Source organism: Sceloporus occidentalis, unplaced genomic scaffold (assembly GCF_023333645.1).
Source record: "Sceloporus occidentalis isolate IW3139 unplaced genomic scaffold, rSceOcc1.0.p SCAF_228, whole genome shotgun sequence".
Classification (NCBI taxonomy): domain Eukaryota; kingdom Metazoa; phylum Chordata; class Lepidosauria; order Squamata; family Phrynosomatidae; genus Sceloporus; species Sceloporus occidentalis.
This window is the reverse complement of record NW_028317208.1, coordinates 745,001-767,535: the sequence shown is the minus strand read 5'-3', so window position 1 is coordinate 767,535 and position 22,535 is coordinate 745,001. Positions and strand designations below refer to the sequence as shown.

Sequence of the window (22,535 nt, the reverse complement as noted above, 5' to 3'; positions counted from 1 at the left end):
CATCAAAAGGTTAGTGTTTGGTGTCGCTGGATGCCTCCTGATCGAGGCATTCCAGCGACACCATTTAAGTTTAGGAGGCGATCGTCGATCGCCTCCTAAACGCTTTTAAAACGGGCGTCCGCCGCCATACAAAGTATGGTGGATGTTGACGCCCCGTGGAGGGGCCAGAGATGGCCCCTTCGTGCCGATCGCGGCGTTGCTGAATGCCTCGAGGTCGAGGCATTCAGCAACGCTTTTTGGGTGCAGAAAGCGATAGTAGATCGCTTTCTGCACCCGTTTAAAGACGTGCCGGTCCTGGCACGTCAATTGTCGTAAAGCACATGCTTTTCCGTGCCGTGCCAGGACCGGCAATTGTCATTAAGGGGTTAATCTAATGGTCACAGATTGTGTTTGAATTTTGCAAAGCATTTGTATATATTCTTTAAAAAAACATTACCTGTTTAATCTGTTTTATCTTGCAATGCAGAGAAATGAAAATGTTTATTTTAAAAATACTTTTGCAGTAGAATGTTGCACATTAGCAATAACACCTCAGTTTGGAAGCTATTGTTGCAGACAGTCCTTGCTTTTTATATTGAAACTGATTTTATTATTATTATTATTATTATTTTTACTATATAATGTCCAAGGACACCAAGATTTGTTTTTTTTACCTCTTATTATCTAACAATCCTTAATAATCACAGTTATGCATGTTGCCCGACTGCATATGCATGTATCTGTGTAATACATATACCAATTTTTAATTCTACAGACTAAATTGCAGCATAATGTGTTGTAATTATGTAGCATAATGTGGTAAAATTATTTGTAGAAAAATAAATATTAATGAAAATATGAATATTGAATAGCTTACATAGGTTAGGAGAGCAAATATGTCTGACATTGGCTAACCTGAATAATACAAAATAGTTTCCTAGAACAAGTAATGTAATTTATTATTATTGTTTTATATAGCACAATCATATTCACAGTGCTGTACAGTGAGTAGACAGGACATAATAAGTAGTGTATAACATAACAATTTGACTTACACAAACAAAAGGTAAAAAGGGCCCTGCTCAAACGAGCTTACAATCTAGAGGGAGTTACACAAGAGGTAAAAGTGCCTCTTCTAGGGATGGACCAGCCACACTAATATAGGTATTGTCCAAAGGCAAGAGAGGGACTAGGAAAGGTGCGCTAAAGCAACAGGAAGGAAGGGCATTAACATGTACGTTTGTAAGCGTCCCTAAAGAAAGTGTGTCTTTAGGTAATTTTTGAAAACATCGAAGGCAGATAGGCTGGGGTAGGGTGTTCCAGAGAATAGGGGCAGCCCTTGAGAAATCTTTCAAGCAGGCAGAAAAATAGAAATCAGGAGAGACGGAGATCATCGGATGAGTGGAGAGATCGGGTAGGAGTGTATTTATAGAGGAGTGAAAAGTTGTAAGTAGGGGAACCTTTAAAAGTTAGTCAGCATTTTGAAATTAATTCTTAAAGCAGCCATTGAAGAATCTTACAGAAGGGAGAGGTGATAGTAAAACAAAGAGTGAGGAAAATAAGCCTGACAGCAGTGTTCATGGTGGATTGTAGAGGGGCATGGCGGGTTTGACGGAGACTAAGACAGAGGCAAGGCAGTTAGTTACACAATCTAAGAGGGAGGAAGAGAGATCAGGAGAAAATTGGTAGATCTGGATGTCATCCGCATATAGGTGGTTTTGAGAGGTAGTGGCAAGTGAGAACAGAAGGGGTGATGCACATCAACTGAGAGGGGAAGGGAAGTGTTACTGGAGAGGGAGACGCTGAAGGTACAATCAGAATGGTAGGATGTGAACCAGTATAGAGCATTGTCACAGAGACCAAGGTCATGAAGAGTTTGAAGGAGAAGAGGGTGGTCCACAAGGTCAAAAGCAGCAGAAAGACCCAGTAGGATTAGCATAGAATAGTGGTCCTTGGTTTTAGCAGTGAGTAGGTCATTAGTAGCTTTAGTAAAGGCAATCTCGATAGTGTAAAGTTTTGTTGAAAAAAGCAAAAAAAAAAAGGGTAAGGGCTATTTCAGGTGTGTTGCTAATTAAGTAACCTGCTCTGTGAGTTCTGCTTGGCTTTTGCAGTTGCATTTAGCTTGGACACACAAGCGAATCCTGAGCTGGGGCGAATCTCCTAAGTGACATCTCTAAGTGAGGAGTTACAAGCAAAGAAGGAGTTAAAAAGCAAGAAGGAGGGTAAACTATAAATCCTTGTGATTGCATATAATATATTTATATATATTTTGCGCCTTACTGTCTGTTTTTGCCAGTTATTGGAGCTATCCCCATTGCCAAGATGTCCTCCATGTTTGACAATGCGGTCAGGTGTACATCTTGCTCAATGTATGCAATCCTTGAGCAGCGCTTCGAGGGTGCATATTGCTGTGCGAGATGTGTGCGGGTTGCTCATTTGGAAGCACAAATCCTGAGTCTAGAGGAGCAACTGGCAACACTGAGATCTATTGACAACTTGGAGAGGAGTCTGCTGCTCACTGAGCAAGCTCTCTCGCAGGTAGAGGTGGGGGAGGATAGTGGGATGGAGGTACAGGACAGTCAGGCAGCTAGCTGGGTTACAGTTAGAAGGCGGGGTAGGGGGAAAAGCGCCAGGGAGGCTAGTCCTGATCTAGCACACCCCAACAAGTTTGCCCGGTTGGCAGATGAGGGGGATGTTAGTTCAGAGTTAGCAGTACTGCAGCAAGTCACTGCCTCTGACCACCAGAGGGGTGTCTGCTCCAGTAAGGAGGGAAGGAGGAGCGCAGGGCAGGCCAGACAGGTGCTGGTAGTGGGGGACTCAATTATTAGGGGGACAGACAGGGCGATCTGTCACAAAGACCGGGATCGCCGAACAGTGTGTTGTCTGCCTGGCGCTCGAGTTCGGCACATCGCGGATCGGGTTGACAGATTACTGGGAGGGGCTGGAGAAGACCCAGCAGTCATGGTGCACATTGGCACCAATGACAAAGTGAGAGGGAGGCGGAGTGTCCTTAAAAATGATTTCAGGGACTTAGGTAGCAAGCTTAAGGCAAGGACCTCCAAGGTAGTATTTTCTGAAATATTACCTGTACCACGTGCCACACCAGAGAGGCAGCGGGAGATTAGGGAGCTAAACAAGTGGCTCAGAAGCTGGTGTAGGAAGGAGGGGTTTGGGTTCATGGAGAACTGGGCCGACTTCTCTGTCGGATACAGGCTCTACGGTAGGGACGGGCTGCACCTCAATGGGGAGGGTGCAGCTGTGCTCGGGGAGAAGATGGTCAGAAGGGTGGAGGAGTGTTTAAACTAGGGAAAGGGGGGGAGGGAAACTACAATATAGAAGGGGAAGATAGTGTAGATAGAGAGCTGGGGCTTATAAATGTACCTGGGGGTGGAGCAGAGGGAGGGGTTAGAATAGTTAATAGGGATAGGCTTCATAGGGAAAAAAACCATACACCTCTAAATTGTATGCTTACTAATGCCAGAAGTCTGACCAATAAAACTGACGAACTGGAGTTAATAATGTCTGAAGAAAATTATGACATAGTGGGTATAACAGAGACATGGTTGGATGATAGCTATGACTGGGCGGTTAACATACAGGGGTATAGTCTATTCAGGAAGGATCGGAAAAAACGAAAAGGGGGAGGAGTTTGCCTTTATGTAAAGTCCAGCCTAAAGGCCACACTGCGGGAGAATATATGTGAGGGAAATGATAATGTGGAGTCATTATGGGTAGAAATATATGGAAAGAAAAATAATAAAATACTGATCGGGGTTTGCTATAAGCCACCAAATATAATGGAAGCAGCAGAAGATCAATTATTAAAGCAAATAAACAAGGCAGCTAATCACAATGAGGTGGTTATTATGGGGGACTTTAACTATCCCGACATAAACTGGGAAACCGAGACCTGTGAATCTCATAAAGGAAACCGGTTTCTGACTATAAGTAAGGATAATTATCTGTCCCAAATGGTACAGGACCCGACCAGAGGGGGCGCCCTACTGGACTTAATATTAACCAACAGACCTGACAGAGTAACTAATGTGCAGGTCAGGGGACATCTAGGAAATAGTGATCACAATATGATGCATTATAACTTGTCCTTCAATAAGGGAACTCTTAGAGGAGCCACAAGAACTATGCACTTTAGGAGGGCAAAGTTTGATCAACTAAGAGAAGCCCTTAACACTGTAAATTGGGAAAATGTCCTCAAAAACAAGAGTACAGACGCTCAATGGGAGATTTTTAAGAATATCTTAAATTCTCACTGTGAAAGGTACATACCGTATGGGAATAAAAGAGTCAGGAACAAGAGAAAACCAATGTGGATAAATAAAAATGTAAAGGGGGCAATAAATGGCAAAAAAAAGGCATTTAAGCTACTAAAACAGGAAGGCAGTGAGGAAGCACTAAAAAGCTATCGGGAAAAAAATAAAATATGTAAAAATCAGATAAAAGCAGCAAAATTGGAGACAGAAAGACTCATTGCCAAAGAGAGTAAAACAAACCCCAAAATGTTCTTTAACTATATAAATAGTAAAAAGGTTAACAATGAAAGCGTTGGCCCCTTAAAAAGTAATGAGGGAGAAGTTATAGACGGGGATCAGGAAAAAGCTAATCTATTAAATATATTCTTCTCTGCTGTATTCACAGAGGAAAATGAAATGCCAGGTAATATACAGCAGGATGAGATAAATGCCCCAGTACATGTCGCCTGTCTAACCCAGGAAGAAGTGCAGTGCCGCCTAAAAAAAATCAAAATAGACAAATCACCAGGTCCAGATGGCATTCACCCCCGCGTTCTAAGGGAGTTAAGTAATGTAATAGACAGACCCCTATTTCTAATATTCAAGGACTCTATAGTGACAGGGTCTGTTCCCCAGGACTGGCGCATAGCAAATGTTGTGCCAATATTCAAAAAGGGGACAAAAAGTGACCCGGGGAATTATAGGCCTGTTAGTTTAACTTCTGTTGTGTGTAAACTGTTTGAGGGTTTCCTAAGAGATGCTATTTTGGAGTATCTCAATGAAAATAAGTGTATGACTCCATATCAGCATGGGTTTACAAGGGATCGGTCCTGTCAAACTAACCTGATCAGCTTTTATGAGGAGGTGAGCTCAAGACTGGATCAGGGTGAATCGCTGGATGTCGTATATCTTGATTTTTCCAAAGCATTTGATACGGTGCCACATAAAAGGCTCGTACATAAAATGAGAATGCTTGGGCTGGGGGAGAATGTGTGTATGTGGGTAAGTAACTGGCTCAGTGATAGGAAACAGAGGGTGGTTATTAATGGTACATACTCTGAGTGGGTGACTGTTGCTAGTGGGGTACCACAGGGGTCAGTTTTGGGTCCTATTCTTTTTAATATATTTATTAATGACCTTGTAGAAGGATTGCATAGTAAAGTATCAATCTTTGCAGACGATACTAAGCTCTGTAACGTGGTTAACACAATAGAGGACAGCGCACGATTACAAATGGATCTGCATAGGTTGGAGGCTTGGGCTGGGATGTGGCAGATGAGGTTCAACACAGATAAATGTAAGGTTATGCACATGGGGAAGAAAAATCCAGGCTGGGAATATGTATTAAATGGGAAAACACTGGGGACGACTGACATGGAAAAGGACTTAGGAGTTTTAGTTAACAGTAAATTTACCTGTAGCGACCAGTGTCAGGCAGCTGCTGCTAAGGCAAATAAAATCATGGGGTGCATCAAAAGGGGCATAGATGCCCACGACAAGGAAATAATTCTACCCCTGTACAAGTCACTAGTCAGACCACACATGGAATACTGTGTACAGTACTGGGCACCAGTGTACAAGAAAGATATAGTGGAGCTGGAGAGGGTTCAAAGACGGGCAACCAGAGTAATAAGGGGTATGGGAGGACTACAGTACCCAGAAAGATTATCAGAATTGGGGTTATTTAGTTTGGAAAAAAGACGGCTTAGGGGGGACTTAATAACTATGTATAAATATATAAGGGGACAGTACAGAGATCACTCCCAGGACCTATTTATACCCAGGACTGTATCTATAACAAGGGGACATCCTCTACGGCTGGAGGAAAGAAGGTTTCTACACCAGCACAGACGGGGGTTCTTTACAGTAAGAGCGGTGAGATTATGGAACTCTCTGCCAGAGGAAGTGGTGATGGTAAACTCAATAAAAGAGTTCAAAAGGAGCCTGGACGTGTTTCTTGAAAGCAATAATATTACAAGTTATGGATATTAGATTAATAGGGACAGAACGTTGATCCAGGGATTTATTCTGATTGCCATATTTGGAGTCGGGAAGGAATTTTCCCCCTGGTATGGGGCAATTGGCATCTGCTTCATAAGGGTTTTTTGCCTTCCTCTGGATCAACACAGTAGGGACACAATATGTATATAGGTTGAACTTGATGGACTTTGGTCTTTTTTCAACCTTATGAACTATGTTACTATGTTACTATGTTACTAAAGTTCCAGATTGAAGAGTGTCAAGTAAAGAAGTCAAGAAACTCAGTTGAGTGTATTGAACAATTTGTTCAAGAAGCTTGGAGTCAAGAGGAAGAAGAGAGATGGGAAGGTAGTTGGACTGATGAGTCTGGTCCATGGAGGGCTTTTTCAAGATTTATGAGTTATGGTAGCATTCTTGGAGGATGAGAAAGATCCAGTAGAGAGGAAGAGATTGAAGGTATGAGCTAGTGTAGGGACAATAGTCATCTTCATTGATGTGGGGGGGATCAGTTTAATGTAGAAGAGGTAGAATAGTTCAGTGTATGGGACGGTACAGAGTCTTATAGTGCAGGAAATCAGGCATAGGATGAGATTTCCACCAGCAGTGTGGAAGCAGCAAAGGTGTCAGGTTAGTTTTTTTGGGCCAGGGTTGGAAACATAAGAGTGGTGAAGAGTGGGTAGTAGTTGGGACTACATCCTCAAGAGCAGATGTGAAGATGGAGTTAATAAGAGCTGTAGGTAAATTAGGGTATGACATATTTGAGATGAGATAGAGAAAATTGAGTAAATCAGGGTTGCTGGTCAAAGAGGGTGAAAGAAGAAATTAAGGATAGAGCACATACTAGAAAAAATAAGGTCCAGGTTTGTGACCATAATTGTGAGTAGGGGAGTTAGTATGCTGTGCGAGATGAAAAGAGGAGATAATGTAGAGGAATTACCAAGCTACAGGACTCATAATGGTTTCTACAGGGATGTTGAAGACTCCAAGTATGACAGAGGAGATATCATCTATGGAGAGGACGTCAGAAAGCCATGAGGAGAAATGGACAAGAAAGATATTAGCAGTGCCAGGAGGACGATATACAAAAGCATAAAGTAAACAGATTGGATTAACTAGGCGGATAGTATGAACCTCAAACGGGGAGTTTTGGTGAGAAATTGCTAAAAGTGAGAAGGTGGGAATAGGACTCGTGTGAGCGTAGAGATGTTGCCGATGGCATATTGGCATGAGAGAAGATGAGAAGAAAGTAATAAAGGAGCAATAAAAATATAGTGGTGGTGCTGGTGAGTGGAGAGAGAAGTTCTATTTATAATAGAGGAAATTGAGATTAGCATCAAGAGGATTGTGAACATGGTACTTGTAGAATGATGGTGACAGGAGTGAAATGGTAGTTGAAAATAAAGGTAGTGGAACAAACAAAATAAACCAGTATAGTATCAGTTGATGGTGCATCATTAAAGTATTGATTAAAGGCTTCTAAGTTTCTCTTTGTCCTTCCTTGTCAGACTCTTTGTTGCCCTCCTTGGTAAACTCGTATTTAGTGGCATTTAGTAAAATGGCACTTAGAGTTGCATACAGATGGAAAGTGGCCTCTGCCGGGTCACTTTTAGATAAACATACACTCTTGTCCTGGTTTCATGTTAAATTCACATTTGAGTCCATCTTCCATTTAAATCCTTCCCAGACAACCTCTACTGAAAGCAGGAAGTACATTTGAAATTAATAAGACTTGAAGCCGGATGCTAAGGCAGAATTAGTAAGCTCTTGCTGTTTAAATGTCATTGTGTATAATGCACCATTTTATAGAGCAGAAATCTGCTATATAAATATCAGCGATATATACAATATTCACACAACTATATATTTTCTGTTGTTGTTACTATAAACTTTACGGTTATAGAACTTGCACACTGGCCTTTTTTCAACAATCAACATATCTATTTTGCATAATTTAAGAGCATATCTATATGCATACAATTATAAGTATGAATAATAACATTTGTATTAAGTATAAATAATAACATTTGTAATGTCTTTATTTTGGGAAATCTTGTGTATTGTACATTTGTCTTTATTCATACAAAGATTGCTGATTTGTTTTCTTGTGTTTTTAGTTTTCCTTTCAGATTATTTTGGTATGTTTCTTTACCATTTACGTTACAGACTGGCATGCATGTCCCCATTTTCATTTTATTTTTTTATGTTATTAACTTTTTACAGGCAAGCTTGAAGAGCACAGGTCTGTGAATGCAAGCATCAAGCCTATGTTGGCTCCTCAAAGCCAATGTACAGAAGATGCATTTGGTTCTGTCCCTTTCCTCTCTGCCTCAGGCAAGTACATAGATCAAGATTAATTATATTTGTATTATGTGTGTGAGAAATATTGTAGGGTATCTGGTCAATCTAGGCCAACCTTCCCTGTGAGAGTAGCTTTGTGTGAAAGCAGGACTAGGTATATGAGGGGCAAGGCCAGCCATACATCAAGGGGATTGTGGTTGTCTCTAGAGATCCTTAAATTAGCTGGAAAGGACATGGCCAAAACCCCTTCCTCTCTCCAGAAAAAATAATCAGTGAATTGAAAGTTAAACCATATGTATTACACTTTCATTTTCTCAAAGTTCCGATGTATTCTGCATTTCATTATTGTTTAGTGTGTCACACGTTCGATCCACACTTGGTGGGGTCAGTACCATTATTAAGGAGCTTTGGGCCCTGAAAATTTTATATAATAAGGACCCCATTCACTGGATGTTCTTCCTATAGCCTATATACTGTGCTGTGTGTATATACCAATGGTGTCACTGAAATGCCTCGATAGCAAGGCATTCAGTGACACCAAACACCCACCCAGGACGCATGGGTGGTATCATTGTAATCAAAAGATGTTGCTGAACACATATTGGGGTATATTTGACAGTGACACGTACCAAGAGCTGTATCATAAAAAAATAATAAAAAATTTTAGAATTACTAATTTAAATTGTGTTTAGATAATAACTTAAATCCCCATAAAATATTTTACTTTAAAGTGTCATGCATATATTTCTTCATATTAAAGAGAGAAAGAAAGAAAAAAAAAAAAAAACGGGAAGAAAATTCTCCCATTCTTAAATGTATTTGCGTGTGAGTCTATTTTGTTCCATTCAATATAAATAATAAAAGGGATATCTTTCTATAGTGTGTAGTTTTAAGTATCGTATATAAGCAAGTATCTATTTTTTTTTTTTTAAGTGTTACCAATTTAATTTGTATTTAGGTAATAGCTTTACTCGCCATAAAGTGATTTGTCATACATATATTTCTTCATATTAAAAAGAAGAAGAGAGAGAAAAAGAAAAAGAAAGAGAAAAAAAAACAAAAACCATATATACATATAAAATTTCAGAAACCGTCTGAGTGACATTTTCCCACTAATATTTAGATTTTCGGTTTTAAATAAGATATCTACGTGTAACATAAAAAAAAGGGGGGGGAGAGTGGGAGCTTCTAAGGTTCCATTGTTCCCTTGCTAAGGTTCATTTTATTAGACCCCAGATATTTAATTTCGCTTTAAGCTGTTCTGGGTCCTGGCAGGTATAGATCTTTCTGCTATAATTGACCCTTATTTTGATAGGGAATCCCCAGGTATATTTGATGTTATTTTCTCTTAAACAAGCTGTAAGGTCCACAAATTTCTTCCTATTAAGGCTTGTGGTTTGAGAGAGATCTGGATGTAAAGTTAATGATGCAAACATTTTGTTTTTTTGCGGGTTTGCCCTCCATTCTTTAACAAGCTGGTCTTTAATCCAAAGACTTGCAAAAATAACTATTGTATCTCTGTCTCTGTCCTTATAGATAGGATTAGATGCTTTTGGGATTCTGTAAACGTTCTCAATTGGTATTAATCCAAGTAATTTTGTATCCATATATGTAGCCAGGAGTTCTTTGATATAGTGATCCAAGTTTGTAGTTGCTTCTGGGATTCCTCTAATTCTCAGATTTTTCCTTCTGGAGCTATCTTCGATGTCTGCTATTTTATGCTCCATTTTTTTAATCTCCAAGTTGTAGCTGTCGTTTTGTACTTTTAAATCTTTAATTGTTATTTGAAGAGTGGAAATCTCTTGGGAGTGAGAAAGTAGAGATGATGATGACTTTATAGTGGATATCTCATCTTTATAGTCTTTCAGGTTTCTATCCAGATCCGACTTGATTCTCACATATAAGGTTTCTAAAGCTGTTGATAGATCTTTGTGGGATATATATGGTTGTTGAATATGGTCTGGTTCTTCTGCACAGTGTTCTAATATTGATTTTTCAGGTGATTCTGAGAGGCTTAGCTGACTGCGAGGAGAGTAAAAAGTGCTTATAGATTGCGGTTTTCTTGGTTTGTTAGTATTCTTAACTTTCTCTCCTTTATCCATTTTGTCAGCTTTAGGAGGCATAATACGTAAATTAATGATTTCCGTCTAAAGGGAGCTGAGACTCTGAATCTCTATACCTTCTCAGGTTCTTTATTCAATTATAACCACAGATATATTCCGGGATATGAACCGATTCTTTCCTAGTTACTAGCCCGGTGTCATCTTCCCTTCTTAGGTTAAATCAAAGGCCTTTATCCAGCTTTAAAGTTGAAAGAAGCTGCTGTGTCCGTATATATAGATAGTTAGAAGAAGTTTCTCTAGTGTTAAGATAACTAGAATGTCGAGAGAATCATGTATAAATCCAAGGTATAAGTCAGATCTCAGCCAAAGCTATTTCGCAGTCTGTCCTTCCCTCTATTTTAATCCAGGGGTTGCAGTTTTTTTTCTTTTGTGTTATCACCTAAATATAATTTAAAAATAACACACTTGCTATTGCAACATTAAAAAATTATATAGAGATACGTATATATCTATTCAAGATCACATACTATTTAAAGAAATACTTCCTAACACCTACACTGTATGGTTTAAATGAGGTGCATACACAGTATAGTCACGTGACACAAATATACCTCACAAAGGTAGTAATTTTTTTTTCTCTCTACACGAAGAAATATATGTATAACACATTAATATAAAACACTTTACGGGGATTTCAGTTATTAATTAAACACAAATTAACATCACAGAAAGACACTTTTCCTTAATATCCATATCGAATGGAACAAAATAGATTCACACACAAATTCAAGAAGGGGAGAAATTTTTTCCCAGGTGTTCCTTTCTTATTTTTTTTTTTCCAGCTCTGGGTACCCCACGTTAATCCCAGATGGATCAGGGATTTTTTCTCCGCACCGGGAGGTTGGCTGCCGACCTCCTCCCAAAGAACGGAGATAGAATGAATGTTTTTATATATGTTTTTGTGTTATTAGTCAAGGCATATGTAGTGGATCTTTCATTTAGTGTTACGCTCTGTGGATTTTACTTTGAAATATGTTGGATCTCTACTGGGGTGACGGTCTATCTGGCGAAGAACAAGGGCCTATTTGATATAAACTTTTTCCATTACCTTTTAGTATGACCCTCAAACTAGTAACAATTGTTGGGCTGAACTCACCATACAAAAGGTCTTTTCTTTATGACTCTCTGTTAAAAGATAATATAGATATTGCATTTATCCAAGAAACTCACTGGCAAAAACAACAAAACTTATTGTGGAAGTACCGTAGATACCCCTATATTTATACTTCCTCTATGCCAGAGAAAAAGAAAAGAGGTGTTAAGGCTAATATTAGTCTGCAAAATTAATGATATTTTTCTACACGTTTATGTCTCTCTATGCCCCCTCTGACTTAACAGCTAAATTCACTGGAGAGATGCTCCTCCTCATCGATAGGCAGTATTACTTGGTCTGACCATGCACCAGTTTATATTTCAGTTCTATTTCAGTTCTATTTCAGTTCTAGATTAACCCAAATTATAAAAAGAGTTTTAGATGGCGCTTGAATGAGCAAACAATAAAATCAGAAGAGAATAAGAGAGTTGTGCACCTTAACAAAATTATTTCTGGAAACTAATGATACAGGGGAAACTTCAATGAGTACTCTATGGTGTGCTTTGAAATGTTTCCTAAGAGGCCATTTAATTAAAAAAGCATCATGGATCAAAAAAAACAATGGGGAAAGATCTGACAGATCTACATATTGCACTAGCAATTGCAGAAAGAGACAATAAAATTAACCCTAATGAAGAAAAGCTAGAGGAAATAAAATCAATTAAAGCAGAGATAGTAATTAAATTACAACTTAAAGTAGATTAAATTATGACCTGTTTAAAACAAAAATGGTATTGTAGCAATAATCAAATCTCTCGGGAATTAACAAATAAGATTAAAGCTCAAAATCAAAACTATAGGATCAAACAAATTTTAAAGATAAAAAATGTTTATCCCCATCTCAAATAGGAGATGCCTTTAGAAATTATTATGAATCACTTTATAATCTATAAGATTCAAATAAAACAGAAACACAAATATTTTCCTACTTAGAGCAATTAGATCTTCCTCAAATAACAAAGGAGCAATCGAACTTATTAAATCAACCTTTCTCTATCAAAGAGATCGAAGAAGTTATAAATAGTTTGACACCAGGGAAAGCACGGCATTAACACCCATTTTTAAAATGCTTTTTGACGAAATAGGGGAAAAAGGAAAATTCCCGACAGAAATGCTGGAAGCAGCGATAACACCTATACCGAAACTAGGGAAAGATTTGACAATAGTGACCAACTATAGACCAATCTCCCTTATAAACGTAGATGGAAAAATCTTTTCTAAAATATTAGCCCAAAGACTGAAAATAATAATACCAGATCTTATTCATCCTGATCAAACGGGTGTCATATCAGGTAGATCAGGAGAGGATAATACCCGTAGACTTTTTAACATATTAGAAGAAATCCAGTTACTAGCACTTGATGCAGAAAAAGCTTTTTTTTTTTTTTATCACTTGAAATTTATTGAGATCAGAAATAAAAGAGAACACATATAGTATCCGTACATCATGGAGAAGCGAACAGAAAAAAGAAAAAAATAACATATGTACGTTACAGTCGGATAACACAGTAAATATACCGCCGTACAGTGTGTAAAGCCCCAAAAAACAACAACAAAAAACAATTGTAAACAACACATCGGCATAATGAGCATACAATATGTCATACAGATCTCATGTTTTTTTTTAAACCGGGAGGGGGGAGGGATGGGGAAAGAGAAGAGGAAGGGAAGAAAAAAATAAATAAATAAATAAATATATATATATATATATATATATATATATATAACACCAAGGGGGGGAGCAAGAAATAGTAAGAAGTAGAAAGAAAGAGGGGGAAGAGAAGAAGTCGAAAGTCAATCAGGTCGCCAGAGTCGCCTTCCGATACCAAATGGTCCGCAAATCTTTCAGAATAAAACCACTAGGCATAGGACAGAATGTGGCTGTATAGTAGACTTGCGCATTCGTCTTCGGGCGAACATGAAAATGAGCACGAAGAGGCCGTTTTTTTTGTTCGTTCCGAAGACACGCCGAAGAGAATACAGTGCCGGCAAAACGTAGGAGAAGACGAAGACTCACAACCACGAAGAATCGAAGATTCTTCGTGATCGTCTTCGTTTTTGCCGCGCAGCCGCCAAAATTTCAAACAGGAGTGAGCTGATCTCGTCTGTCCAATCAGCTCACTCTTGTGACGTCACGCTAAGGGTCTCGTCCAATGCCTGTGCTGCTGTTTTTTGAATTCTGAAGGCGCCTTTATAAGACCAGAGCTTGACTGAGAGATCCATTCATTTTTTGCTGTGACTGCTTTGGCAACACTGCTGTGCTGCATCCGAGCGTTACAGAGAGATTGTTCTGTTCTGTGTGAGACTGGTAAGCCTTAGCCTGCCATTTCTCACAGTGTACTTCATCCTCACTTCAGTGCTACTTAATATAATTAATAATAATAATTTGATTTAATTTTTTTTTTTATTTAATTTGTCATCAACTGTAGTGTAAGTGCTGTTGAGTTGACAGTGCACCCAGTGTCTCAGTGGCACTGGGGTGCCCTTGCCCTGGGCTGGCACTAGTGCCTACTGCCTGTCCTGCTTAAATAAATTAAATAGAATTTATAAATAATAATTTAATAGAATCTATAATGTAATAGTTCATTATAATATTATATATATATATTTGTCAGTCATATATATATATACTATAGTATACTAGTGTACTGTAGACATTCATCTACTAGTGTCTAATTTAAAATCAGTAATATTAATTAATATAATTAATAATTGAATTCATTATAAAATTATATATATATTTGTCAGTTATAGTTAGTAATAGTATACTAGTGTAGAGTGTACTGTATACATCTACTAGTGTCTAATCTAAAATCAGTAATATCAATAATTCTATAATTCTTTCTTATCTTAATAGTTAATTAAATTAGCTATAAATAAAAGTAATAATATTAATTAATTACTACTAGCGTATAGTTCAGCTAATCTTATTAGTACTGGTGCTGCAGCTCTATAGTTTGTGCTTTGTTTTAGCAACAGCAAGAGACCAAGTCAATTTTTCTTAATTAATAATCTTTCATTTTATTTCATTTGTTTTGCTCACCTCAGTCCATCAGTGAAGTGAACTTGTTGGGCTAGTGAGTGCAGCCGCATAAGTGCTGTGTTTTTTTTTGATCAGCAAGCAGTGACGTTAACTGTTTTGCAAAGATTTTCTCATTTATTTTACATTTTATTTCAATTTTATTAAAAGTACCCTTAGTGTTTTGCTCACCTCAGTCCATCAGTGAAGTGAACTTGTTGGGCTAGTGAGTGCAGCCGCATAAGTGCTGTGTGTTTTTGTTCAGCAAGCAGTGAAGCTAACTGTTTTGCTGTGACATTTTATTTTATTTCGAATTCTTTTCAAGAAAAATTGACTGTGACGAGCTGTACTAAGCAAAGCTTCAAGCTACTAGCTGTAGTACTAAAATAATTCTAATCTTCTTTAATCTTAATCTATAATATATTATAAATAATATATAACAATATAAATTCTAATTCATAATCTATAATATAAATAATTCTAATTCTAAATTCTAATTCATAATCTATATTCTTCTATCTATAATACATAATATATAAGTAAATTATTTCTAATCTATTAATATTATATAACTTAATATTAATTAATAAATCATACTGAATCTGATTTAACCTCACTTTAGCTTAGTGGGTTTGAGAGCGTCTGCCTAGAGGTAGACTTATAGTAAGGAAATATAGCTTTAGGCTAGCAAATAGTAGGCTAAGCTCTTAGGCCCGTGTAAATTCAAATTCAAAATAAAATACTGCTAGTTATTAAATAGTTAATCTTGAGTTAATAATTTAAATAACTTTAGCACTTTGCCAGATTGCACACAACAGCACAGTGCAGTAGTGCATAGTTTTACTTTTTAAGCAGTAGCACTGAAGAGAACTTCCTCTAATTTTTTTTGTCTTTAATTCGTTTTTCCTTTTTTTTAATTTTTTATTTTTTTATAGTTTTTTAAACACTACACTACACTACACACACAACACAAAATTTGAAATGGATCCTCCTTTTGGGACTAAGGAGGGACAAGCTCCATCTACCACCACCACCACCACCACCACCACCACCACCAGCACCACCACCAGTTCTAAGATGCAGCCTTTGCGTCAGTCTAGTCGGCCAAGTAGGCCAAGCTCTCACTTATCATTTGGGGAAGCATTGCTTGAAGGATCATCAAGTAAAGGAAAGGCACCAAAAGCAGGCAGTAGTAGTGCGGCTAGGCCCACAAGCTCTATGGTTTTTTACGGAAAGCCTAAAGCACCAGAAGCACGTTCAAAGTTAAAGGGTAGCACAAGTAGTACCAGCCCAGTGACTAAAAAGAAGTGCCTTTTGCCCCAAGCAGCATCTTCCCCATCCACAAGCAGCATGCAAGGTACCAAGCAGAGCCAAATTAGCAGCAAGACTCAGAGGGGTCCCAAACAAAAGTGATCTCAATCCTTTGTAGGGAAAACCACCACCCCCACCGCCTCTACCACCACTAGTGCTGCGCCTACTGTTCCCACTGGTACCGCCACGCCATGTCCTCCTAGTACCTCTAGCAAGCCACCAAGTCCTTACAAAATTTTTGTAAAGACAGTTAGAGAGAGTGCTACACATAGTGGAACTCCACCTAGTGAGGTAGCAGAGGAGCCTGAGACTGAGAGGCCAAGTGCAGAGTCTATTCTTCCTGCTCGCACTACTACTAGTCACGAGTCTCACGACGATATCAGTCTTAGCTCCAGCCTAGCAGGAATTCCATTCGATCTGGCTAATGAAGAGCTAGACTATGAGCCAGAGGAAGTAGAGGAGATGAGTGGTCAGGAATCAGATTCCTCAGGGAGCAGGGTCCAAATGACTAGCGCACAATTTTCCCCTGAGCCTCCGCCTTCTCCGCTACGATCATCACCATCACCACCACCACCAGCAGCAGCAGCAAAACCTAGCAAATCTAAAGCATTTAGCAGTCCCACTATGGCCAGTACTGTTACCACCAGTCCCACCACCACTAGTTCTGCCTCTGTTCATCCACCCCGAGCAGTAGGAGCAGCACCCAAGGCACACTCCAAGGCTATGCGCGCCCCAATTTGGGAGCACTTTGAAAATGTTGAAGAAGGGCGCTATGGAAAGTGCAAACATTGTGGGAAGCTAATAAGCAGAGGGAAAGTGTCTGGCCATTTTACCAGTGCTAGCATGAAGCATCACCTCAGCACTCAACACAACGCTGTGCTATTGGGGAAAGATGCAGAAGTAAAACTTAGTGCAGGCAGCATAGCTGGTGGCCGTGGAAAAACCCCAACAGCTTCTTCTTCTGAGCCAATAGCAGCAGCAGCTAGTGCTGGCAGCCAGAGACCAAGGCAGGTTGGAGCACTGCATGTCCAGCCCACCCTGGAACAATTTGTGGCATTCCAATCCAAAAGGTCAATGCCCAAACAGCAGGCCAATAAAGTAACGCGACTGATTGGTCAGTTCATTGCTGTTGGAGGGGCATCCTTCTCTATGATCGAAGGGGAGCCTTTCAAACAATTGATGGCGGCTGTGGCTCCACAATATACAGTTCCGTCACGTTCCGTCAGCAGGAACATTGTCCCCTCATTGTATCGGTCCTGTGTTGCAGCAGTGAAAGAGGAGCTTTCCAAGGCTGCTGGTCAGTGTGTTCATTTCACTACAGATTTGTGGAGTGCACCTAGCGGCCAGCATGCCTTTCTTTCTTTGACAGCACACTGGTGGCAGCCCGGTGTGTCTAAGGAAGCTGCTGCAGCAGGCTACCGATCTTTCCTTCTCCATGCAGAAGTGATGGATGAAAAGCACACTTCCCAAAATATTCTGCATGCAATGAGGAAAATGTTTAGCCTTTGGGTGGGAGCAGAGGCGGGCACCAATGTTGAAGTTGGTTTTGTGGTAACTGACGGAGGTGCCAATATGGTGAAAGCGCTGCGAGATGGTCATATTGTTGGTGTGCGCTGTGCAGCCCACATCATCCATCTTGTAGTGAAGGCAGCAATGTCAGAAGGAACTAATGTGGCAGCAGTAGTTCTGTCCCGCTGCAGAAAGATCGCTGGGCACTTTCACCATAGTGTTAAGGCTAGCCAACTTTTGAGGGAAGAGCAAGAGAGGTCAGGTCTTTCCGTACACTGCCTACGCCAGGATGTCAGTACACGGTGGAACTCCACGTTAGACATGCTGGAGAGGATTTTGGAGCAGCAGAGGGCAATCCATAATCTTGCCTCAGAGCACAATATTGGGATTACCTCTCCATTGAATAGGGAGGATTGGACAGTGATCGCCCAGCTAGTGGCAGTCCTTAAACCATTCAGGGATGCCACAGAAAATTTAAGCTCAAACACTGCCAGTCTGGCCCAGGTAATCCCAGTGTTCTCCCATCTAGGCAGCAAGATGGATGTGTTCCTTGGAAACCGTGAGGCTGTTCAAGGTGGCACTCTACATCCTGACGTAGCAGCCATAGCCAGGAAGCTGAAGGATCTGCTAAAAGTACACCTTCTCAAACGAATGGAAGAGAGTCCCGAAATGATGCTAGCGTGCCTTTGCGATCCAAGAATTAAGGGAAAGCTAGCTTTGAAATTTAATGTTCTCAGTAGCTACCGGGAGCAATTGGTCAACAAGGTGCGTGACTGGCAGCGTAAAATGGGAATGCTGTCCGAGGAGGGAGAGGTGCAGGAGGAGGAAGAGATGATGTGGTCTGCTACTCCTAGCAGCAGCATCAGCAGCAGTGCCACAAGCAGCACAACACAGCTGAGTGGAGCAGCTGCGTTTTGGGAAGAGGCACTTGGGAGTATAGTTGGACCATCTGACAGAGCTAGCAGCAGAAAGGAGAGTAGTGCTGCTGAAATGGTCAAACTTTACCTCTGTGAAGTTCCTTCTGCGCCTAATGTTGATCCTCTTAGCTACTGGGATGAAAAGAAGAGTGTGTGGCCTGCACTCTCATGGGTTGCGCAGCAGCTACTATCATGTCCGCCAACCACTGTTCAAAGTGAGCGCGTGTTTTCTATGACTGGAAACATACTGAGTCCACAGCGCTCACGCATGGCACCTCATCTGATGGAGCAGATTGCCTTTCTTAAATTCAATCTGCCCAAGTTGGGTTACCCAGCTCTTAGCTTGGAAAGTTAATTTTTTTTCTCTGTAATGTTTAAGGTAGTTTCTCCCCCTGGTTGCACGTGTTTGTGGTGTGGCAACGTCTGCTACCTCCGCCGGTGTAGCCAATTTACGCTAGGGCCTAGTGTCTGAGTTCTGGAAGTCCGCTCCCAAACGCCAAGGACTGACAGTCTTCGGATGCTTTGCCCTGGGGTGAAACAGGTGAGCGGGTCGCCAATTGCCCACTCATTCGCCTTTCCCATTTTTCCCATGCTGCTGCTGGTGGTGGTGGTGGTGGTGGTGCCAGCATCTCTTCTGTGCCAGTTCGCTTCCTGGCTAGAGTCATGCCCAAAATGTCCCTAATGGTAAGGGCAGTTTCTCCCCCCTGGCTGCGTCTGTTTGCGGTGTGGCAACGCCTGCTACCTCCGCCGGAGTGGCCAGCTTACGCTAGGGCCTAGTGTCTGAGCTCTGGAAGTCTGCTGCCAAACGTCTAAGACTGACAGTGTTTGGGTGCTTTGCCCTGGGGTGAAACAGGTGAGTGGGTCGCCAATTGCCCACTCATTCGCCTTTCCCATTTTTCAATGCTGCTGCTGGTGGTGGTTGTGGTGGTGGTTGTGGTGGTGCCAGCATCTCTTCTGTGCCAGTTCGCTTCCTGGCTAGAGTCATGCCCAAAATGTCCCTAATGGTAAGGGCAGTTTCTCCCCCCTGGCTGCGTCTGTTTGCGGTGTGGCAACGCCTGCTACCTCCGCCGGAGTGGCCAGCTTACGCTAGGGCCTAGTGTCTGAGCTCTGGAAGTCTGCTGCCAAACGTCTAAGACTGACAGTGTTTGGGTGCTTTGCCCTGGGGTGAAACAGGTGAGTGGGTCGCCAATTGCCCACTCATTCGCCTTTCCCATTTTTCATTGCTGCTGCTGGTGGTGGTGGTTGGTGGTGGTGCCAGCATCTCTTCTGTGCCAGTTCGCTTCCTGGCTAGAGTCATGCCCAAAATGTCCCTAATGGTAAGGGCAGTTTCTCCCCCCTGGCTGCGTCTGTTTGCGGTGTGGCAACACCTGCTACCTCCGCCGGAGTGGCCAGCTTACGCTAGGGCCTTGTGTCTGAGCTCTGGAACTCCGCTGCCAAACGTCTAGGACTGACAGTGTTTGGATGCTTTGCTCTGGGGTGAAACAGGTGAGTGGGTCGCCAATTGCCCACTCATTCGCCTTTTCCATTTCCTTTTCCATTTCCATTTCATTATTTTCCTTCTGATACACAACCAACCAACCAAACATAACACACACAATAACACAAATAACACAGTGACATAACACATAACACATATAACACACAGTGACAACACACATAACACACATAACACATACACGTACAATGCACAAATCACAAGGACCTTTCCTCTTGTTATTTGTCCTGGCCTTCACTTCTACACTCACTAGCATTAACGCTATAACTCACACTTCATACTATAACATTTTTCCATCCACATACCTGCCAACAGACCCAACTTTTTCAGGGACAGTCCTGCTTTTTTCCAGTCCTGTCCCATCTAATTTAGCTATCTAGGTATGCAAATACACGTTGGTAGTTATAGCTCGGTAGGTAGCACTAGTATAAACATTAAATAATAAAGTACTAAATAATAAATCTAAGTTTAAAATACATTTAAATAAACCCCTTAATTTTTTAAAACCCATTAAAATTAAAATTAAATTATTATTTAGACATAATACATCTTTAACCAAACCAGTGCACTGCTACTAATCTTGAACATAACCGTTCAAGACACCCCAAGGAATCTTGAACTTATCCCTAAGCTATTTTTTAGTTCTTGTCCAACATTTTTCCATCCGCATACCTGCCAACACACCTAAGATTTTGGTGGACAGTCCTGCTTTTTTCCAGTCCTGTCCAGTAAAAGTTGGGTTGTTGCAAAGTATGCCATTGTGAATAGGTAGCAAATGTTAGGCATGTATTACAAGTGGTCCAAAATCAATTTAAAAATGTAAAATAATCCCTATTCTTTTATTAAACATCTATGGATGATGATCTTGTGTATGATAAACGGAGGCCAAGTTCCTTGGAGCATTTGTCTCTAGGTCATTTTGTGTACAGTACACCTCAGTACGTGTGTGCAACTCTATTGGTCGTTTCGGCAGGGGGCTGGCCTGCCATCAACGAATGAAGTGCGTTCTGCAATTCACTCGTTGATGCCAGACCAGCCCCCTGCCGAAACGACCAATAGAGTTGCACACACGTTCCTTCACGGCAGCTGCTGCTGCTCCGATGTGTTGTTAACCCCGTATTAACCCCTGCTAGGCAACCGGGAAGGAAACGAAGATTAAACGAGCACGAAGAATGTCCGGGAATATTCGCCCGAAGAGAAGACAGGAACGGGCGAATATTCGCGGAATACGAAGGTTTTTTTCCCCCCGAAGACGAGCACGAAGACGAACACGAAGAGCCCCCTGGTGCCCAAGTCTACTGTATAGTACTCGTCCCAGGCAGCCCAAGTATCGTGGAAAATATGTGGAGTATTAGAGGCTAAATGCGCCATCTGTTCGTAATTACGGGTTGTGGTAAGCGCAAATAAGACGTCCTGTATCGTGGGAGGGAGTGAGTCCTTCCACTTACGCGCAATGCAAACCTTGGCAGCGATCAAGACATGTCCCAGCAATTTCCTTAGTGGAGAGGCCATTGACTGAGGAAACATATCCAACAAGGCTATTTCCACCTCAGCTACGATAGGAATATGCAGCAATTCCACTATAAGATGGAAAACTGCTGTCCAGTAGGGTTTAAGCTTCGGGCAGCCCCACCACACGTGAAGCATGGTACCCACTTCACCACACTGTCTCCAACATAAGGGGGAGGAGGAGGGGAACATCTCTGGAGTCTGGAGGGCCTTCCGGTTGGTTTCGAAGTGAGTAACGTTTTTAGAAACCCCTTGAAACGAGGAGAGGGCATGATACCAAGTTTGAACATCATATTCCTTACCAAGTAGCATAAATGGGAGTTTGTCATCAGACCCATGACCCATCAGAGCCACGTAGCAAATCGAGATAGCACTCGGAACACAAGGGGCAGTCAGGCAGAGCCGGACGATCGGAGTAGTAGGACACGAAGAGGGAAGGTTCCTCAAATGGTGCGAAAGGGCGTGACGTAGTTGGAGATATTTAAAGAAATCTCGACTAGGCAGGGAGAAAGTGCGCTGCAGGTCCTGAAAAGAACGTAGGCGACCACAGGAGAGTAATACCACTATGTATCCAATTATCCAAATGGACATGAGGAACAAGAGGTTTCAGAGAAGATAATGGGGCCTGTTCAATGAGATGGGTAGGAAACCGCAACATGGATTTATGCTTGTCCCACATAGCCAGCGAGAGTGATGTCGTGGGCAGAACGTTTGGTATGGGAGGTCTACAAGTCTTAGGAAACCACAGAAGATCTCTTAACGTAAATGGAGAGGTGAACAAGGATTCATGATCGACCCATGCCACACTAGACAGATCTGAAAAGAGAAGAAGGGTCTGGGCCAAGTTAGACGCTAAATAATAAAGTTTGAGATTAGGAATACCCAGGCCTCCAAGGAGTTTAGGGCGTTGCAAAACACGGTATGGGAGGCGGGGCCTTTTGTGGAGCCAAAGAAATTTAGACAGTCTAGACTGCATTTTGCGAAAAAATCCAGAGGGCAGAGCTATGGGCAAAGTCCAATAAAGATATAGCAATTTAGGGAGCGAGTTCGTT

General features: G+C 41.1%; 1 pseudogene; it reads left to right on the top strand.

Moving 5' to 3' along the window:
* LOC149276713 (BMP-2-inducible protein kinase-like) overlaps positions 1-22,535 on the top strand; it is a 189,581-nt pseudogene that overhangs the window by 126,136 nt on the left and 40,910 nt on the right.